At 33.5% G+C, this 6,951-nt stretch overlaps 1 long non-coding RNA gene across 1 annotated transcript; it reads right to left on the bottom strand.

Annotated features, from left to right (window-relative positions):
- Window positions 1-480: 480 nt before the first annotated feature.
- LOC107182610 lies at window positions 481-5,978 on the bottom strand. The gene is made up of 2 exons (XR_001513340.1): window positions 5,916-5,978; window positions 481-540 (listed from the first exon to the last, which is right to left on the bottom strand). It is a non-coding gene; the product is annotated as an uncharacterized LOC107182610 (long non-coding RNA).
- Window positions 5,979-6,951: the final 973 nt, after the last annotated feature.

Here is a 6,951-nt window from a genome sequence, read left to right as displayed (position 1 = left end):
CTTCTGCTATTCTGAAAGGCAACAATGGTCTATGTATTTTAATTTCCATTTCTATTATTAATGAAATTGAACATCTTTTCCCATATGTCCTGTTTTCTGTGTGAACTATGTCTTTGCTTATTTTTTACATCATGACTTACATCTTTTTAATGGAAAAATTAATAATACTTCCATAATGCCTTCAAACTGTTTTAAAAGCAAAGAATAAAACAAAAAGTGGAAGAAGAATGTAGGAACAAAAAAGATGAACATCATTGAAAACTATACTGTCATATTCTATACTGTGTTCCCAGACCGTCCCTTAAACAGTGACAGTTATTTCAAGTGAAAAGAATGTTAAGAAAAATGCATTCAAGTTGCAATGCTATGGTGCCAACTACTGTAAATGGTTAATCCCACAAATAACCAAGCCGATGAAGAAGGTCAAAGTCTGGGAAACAAATGAATGAAAAACATTTCATTGTAACAGTCTCATTACACCCACCTCATTAGTACAGGTAATTCTTCTAGGATGGGGAGCTTCTTGTTGCAGCTGGTACACTACAAGGAAGAGAGTGAAAGACGTCATTTTTCTTATGCAGAACTTCTGACTATTTTAGGAATCACAAACTACTTTTCTATGTTCACAAGTAAACTGTGGTGCAGTCCTACTCTTTATGAACAAAGCAAATAAAGTAAACCTGACTGAATTTAGGGAAAGCTCAGGAACAAACACAAATAAAAAACACAAAATTGTCTTTCTGCCTTGTAACAAATCAGTACTGGATATCTGAGTCTGTTCTCCATAATCTGAGTCATTTATTTTCCCCATTTTTTTTTTTTTTTTTTTTTTTGGTGTGTGTGGCTGCATTACTTTAAGCTTTTCTCTGATACAAACCAATAATGGTTATGTATTTTTAAGTACATTATTAAATATCAAACTTGAAACTAAAACTAGAATTTAAAGGCTAGATATGCCATTTTTCTCTCCTATTTTTATGCAAACCTCTCTCTTCAAATATAATCTCCCATATTTTTTTTAAAAAAATTATTTTTTTATAATCTCCCATTAAACAAAATTTCTGAGCCAAAGTTACTGCCACTTATTCAATTTGGGCAAATGAAGCAAATAAATAAATAAATCAGGCACTGAAATAATTTGCCAAAGAGAGAATTTTTGGAGTATTTAACAATGGATCAGTGAAAATTATACCAATACCATCATCTAGACCAGGGGTGGGCAAACTTTTTGACTTGAGGGCCACAGTGGGTTCTTAAACTGGACCGGAGGGCCGGAACAAAAGCATGGATGGAGTGTTTGTGTGAACTAATATAAATTCAAAGTAAACATCATTACATAAAAGGGTACGGTCTTTTTTTTTTTTTTTTTAGTTTTATTCATTTCAAACAGGCGGATCCGGCCCGCGGGCCGTAGTTTGCCCACGGCTGATCTAGACTGTCTTGGCTTTTTTTATTTGAAATTTAAAAAAATAATGAATAGAATGTGTGGTTATTAGAGAACGTGTGTTTATGTATGTTTAAATTTATCGCTTGAAAGGAATTTATTTTTGATTTCAACATATATAATCATATTCAATTGAATTTAAGTTAATGCTGTATTTAAATACATACAGATTTTGTCACCATAACATTATACTACTCAGACATCTGGTATTGTCAGATAATAAAGACTCAGATTTCAATTATATAGGCTTCACCTCTGATTGAATTGATTCATATACAGAAACATATATAAGTATATACAATTAGACTATATATACACACGCATATGATTAGACTACATGTATGTATGAGTGTCTATTACATACAATATATATACTGAGAACAGACACATACCACTGTCCTATATTGCTATGTGAAGGCGTTATAACATTGTGTCTAAGAATGTGAACTCCTGGACCAGGCCATCTGGGGGTTGTCTGAACACTGGGCTCTGCCACTAACACTGCATGCTGTGCTTCCGTTTTCCTCTTTTGTAAAAGGGGATAAAAATAGTTTCTACTTCACAGAATACTGAAAGGATTAAGTAACTTACTACATGTTAGACAAAACAGACCTAGGCACAAAGTAAACACTCAACAAAGATTAGTTATGACTGTCTGTAGGTGACTGACAGTAATACCAAAACTTCTTTGGAGCACTATTTGATCACCAGAATGCATCTTGAGTTCATCACCCAAACAGACCACGGTAATGCTATCACTGAAGAGGCACAGAGAAGACACAGCTTTACCGTTTAAAAATCAAAACATAAACAAAGCCCTTCCTCATTAGTAATGACTGAAATTCTACACACAGAAATGTATTCTTGTGCCTTTTCTTCCTGGTTGCAAAAATCCCTAAGAAAGACAGCACCTTAAAACAGTGTGGGATGCCCATATTTCACTGTGTGAGTTCGTTCTTCAAAAATACTCCTGTGAATAAATTTTTATGGGTTAAAAAGATGATATGAAGGGAGGAATTCTGAGGTGGGAAAGGGAAGAAAGAGCACTGGAGCCAAATCTGTCTGGCCCTGATAGAAGTGTACATGCGTTTCACCCAGATATTCTAACTCGCCATCCTCCTGAGAGAAGCCAAAACATGACTGGACAAAGAGGGAGGACTCTTCAGGCCCATTCTTCCACATTGGTAACTATAACTCTTAGATGTGAAAATTCAGTTCACAGTTCTGTTTTAATCAGTAATTCTCAAAAGATCAGTGTTTTCCTTTGTAAAAAAAAAAAAAAAAAATTCTTTGGAAAGTACTGCCACCTATGAAAACTCAATTATGAGACTTGGACGGTACGCGTCTGCCTATATCGCCGCCATCTTCTTCAACTTTCAAGCATTGATTTTTAACTCAACAAACAAACACTGTAGCATCTGGTTATCACTGGTAATATTTACCTATTCAGTAACCAAGCATTAACATGAGCCAGTATGAAAAAACAGGGGTGACAATATTGCCACGTTAGAATTTCAACCTTCATTTTTATAAGTTTTAAAGGGTATAGTTCCATTCATGGAGAAAAGCAAGTTTTAGACAAATACCTCCTCATTTGCTACCTATGGTTAGTCTATCCTTAAGACTCATTTTAAATAAATATGTTATTTATTTGGATAATGTATAACTGAATATAACATGAATTTGAATTCAGGAGACATGTATCAAAAGAAGCACTTAAAAACTGTACACAGTAATAAAGACTAATTCAGGCCCTTTTAAATTTAAATTTTTGGGGTAATTTAAACTGGAATCAGCTGAAATTTAAATTGTATAATCATTAACTGATTCACCAAAAATTAATAGCTAAATTATTAAATGAGGAGATACATGATTAAAGTACTTAACATTTTTCAATCACCTTAGAACTTCAATGCTTAAATACTTACTAGTGAATTTCTCAATACCTAGAAGCAATACATTTTTAATGAAGTTCCAAGATCACAAGTTGGTAACTTGAAGTCAAAATCAGCTCACATGCGTCTGGTTTAAATTTATTTTTAACACTTAAAAATTAAAAGCTTTAACTCCAACAATAAAGCAAAAGAGAATTCCAGCTTCTCTTTAGAGTTTTGGGTGAATGACCACAGTAAAGGAACGCTAACAATGGGCCTCTCGCTACAGACAGGCCATTCATGCTCTACTTTCTCACAATCCCCACTTGGCTCGCTTGCCCCATTTTTTGCATGTTAAGTCCCTGGTGTAATTCAAGCAATACCTATCAATAAGCAATAAAACTGAATTTTTTAAAGGAGACTCATCAACTTAGAATTCTTGCTAATTCTATTTTCCCATTGGTTTGTATTTGTAAGGCTTTAAAATTACATTTTCACAAGCTTAACTAAACCACACTGGAAAGTGGAACAGGCATAGGTAAAACAAGTTTCTTACAAAATCACAGTAAAATGTTTCTTAGAGAATCTCACTGTGAAAAGCTATACACATCCCATTGTGCTAAAGACAGAAAGTAAAAAACAAACAAACAACAAGTTGCAACTTCTGACATTAAGATTTAACTGAACCCTTTGGTTTTACAAATGTAATACAGACTAGAACTTAACAACCAGAACACTTTGAATATTTTGTTTTGCTAACATTGACTGACATAACTCATTTTTTAAAAATCTAATCCATTTAGATTTTATTAATATTTTGAGAATTTTTTTAATTACAAAATTTTAATTCACATCACAAATGATGAATGCATTATGGTTTGTCAGTGCCGAATACTGTCGTGGAATTTATTGTCAATTATCAACTCTAACCAAGATAGATAGATAGATAGATAGATATCTTCCGCCAATGAGATAAATATATATAAACATATATATAAATATATATAGATCTGACCTATTTTTTTTTTATTATTAGTTAAGGGATCTGACCTATTTTTAAAATGGGCTTTTCCACTTGGCTTTAACACAGTTTAATCATAACATTTCCTTGAAGTGGAATGAAGTTTTTTCATTTGATGGAAGGAGATAAAGTCTACTCTAATAATTTCTTCCCTTTTTCTACTACTAAAATGATGGAGGGGGAGCCCAGGCATTGAAGTCACTAAAAAAAAAACCTGTAAAATTCAGTAGCAGTATTCTTACCCCCCAAAAAGAAATATGCCATTTTTAAAGACAAAAGGTGGCTATGGTAGGACATAAAAAGATAGAAAAAAATACACACTGCATATACTACATATAGTAATCAATATTCTTTAGGGGGAACAAAATCACCACCACGATTCAATACCAGTCCGAGGCTACATAAATGCTCTTACATAAAAAAAAATGTGTAAGGCACAAGTCAAAACAAGGAAACAAAGATAAATTGAAAACCAAAAAATACAGAAAATAATTTTAAATAGGCTTCTGCCAATGAGATTATGAGACAAAGTCTTTAGGAGTCTAAAGAACATTGTTCATTTTTATACATTCTACACTCTCCAGAAACCAAAGACACCAGCAGGGGTAGGGGAAAATGCATGTATGGCAATATTTCAGAAATTGTTCATATTATGCTTACTATAATTAGCCCAAAGTAACAACCTATTAAAATAAAACTCTCCATTGTTCTGGGAATATAAAACCAATAAGAAACTGAATTGCTGCTCCTTCAGTCAGCAAATTTCAGAAATACGCCAATATCAAAAGTTAGAATAACTCAACATCGACAAGATGTTAATAATCTATATTTAAAGGAAAGGTTTCTTAGGTGGCTTATTCAACTCTATTGACAATAAACAAAAGCTTATAGTACTGGTTTTTGCAATAGTGCATTCATGGATTTTTTTAAAACTACGTTGATTATATTTAACCTTATTTCTACTTTTTAAAAATAACTTTTACTTGATGAAACAGTATTTTCTAGGAAATAAGAGAAAATAAAAGACTAAGAACCTAGCCTTGAAGAAATTTTTATTCTAATGCAAAGTTTAAAGAGCAGTACAGAAGTCAAATGCCTCTTTTATATTGGGGAGACAATTTCTAAAAAAAGAAAAAGAAAGACTGCTTTTCTTTTGCCACTTTTTATCCATTCCTTTTGTCAAGATAGCTTCCTGATTTAACATCATTAATAGAGCCCTTCTTCCTCTAAAGAATCAAAATCTGAGAATAAATAATTAAATGGCGTGAATTCTTAGCTAGCTTCACCTTGCATTAGTTTATCAGCCATTGTCAACAAGCAGTCTCAGGTTCCATGATATGGAATTCTGTGCAGGCTCAGAAGGATGAGATGCGTTCCACACGTGCAAACCATGTACAGGCTGTAGAAACACTCCTATTTCCCCACAATTACTTCTGCTATTCCAAAATCCTGTTGTGAATTAATTTTTCAATAACAGGTACAAAATGGAATGACTTCATATCTAATGATCCTAGTATTTTTATATTACTTATAAAGCACTATAATCCACCCAATTTAAAATTATTAGTATACTTACAGTAAGATTTCCAAACAGGAGGTCTATATTCATCTGTATCTGAAAAGAATAAACATCAAATTAATATTACCAAACATTTATATTTTAAATGAAATATTTTAATCATTAATTAATTTAATATATATTTGTTGAGGCCTATTTGTCCTACACATTCTGCTAGGCATATTCAAAGGTGTTTTTTTTTTTAGTCTTGGTCCTCATTTTCTTGGAGTACAGTTTCAAAGATGTTCAAAGAAAGTCACTGTACTTATTTAACTACTTATCACAAAAAATATCAAGATTTTTACTGCTGGCACTTATTTCTTACAGGTAGTCAGAACTGTACTTACATATATCCCCCCATTACACTTGGGGGATTCCAGTATAACTGGTTTTCCTAACATCAGGAGAGAAGAGCAGTCAGGTACAGATCTTAGTCCTTATGCATCCTGAACAATCAAAGCCAGGAAATGAGAAACACTTCAATGGAAGAGAATGTATCCAGGGAGCTACAAAGACCATAAGGTGAACATCTGCTCTTCAAGTCCATTTCCCCTCCCTCTGTTTGAGTACAGATGTAGGAGACCGTGTGAAGAGGCAGGAGAAAGAGATGCAAATACAAACATGTGGGAGAGATGGGGGACTCAGAAAAGGAGAAGGGGAATCAGCTTGGTCTGGCTTCTCATCAGTAAAGCATCACTGAGGAATAATGCTGCCGGTCATACGTTCCGCCTGCAAGCCCCAGTAGCAGCACTTTGGTGTGGGAAGGTGTGGCTCTGCTAGCATCTGACATGAACCCAATAAGAAATTTCATGCTAACAAAACTGATCTTTAAGAAGGCAAGACAATTCCTAAAAAGTTTTTTGAGAAGTCTGAATCTAGCATATGTAGCTAAAGTAAAAATGTCCATAGTCTCAAAACATTCAGCCCCTAACTCCCAATCTTTAAATGCAATCTGACACTTCATGTACGATGTGCAATTATAAACCACACAAATACTTGGAGTCACTGGACTACAGCAAGACTACTAATACTGGGCATAAGAACACAATAGGGA

This window comes from Myotis davidii, unplaced genomic scaffold (assembly GCF_000327345.1).
Source record: "Myotis davidii unplaced genomic scaffold, ASM32734v1 scaffold370, whole genome shotgun sequence".
Classification (NCBI taxonomy): domain Eukaryota; kingdom Metazoa; phylum Chordata; class Mammalia; order Chiroptera; family Vespertilionidae; genus Myotis; species Myotis davidii.
This window is presented reverse-complemented; position numbering and strand designations above follow the sequence as displayed.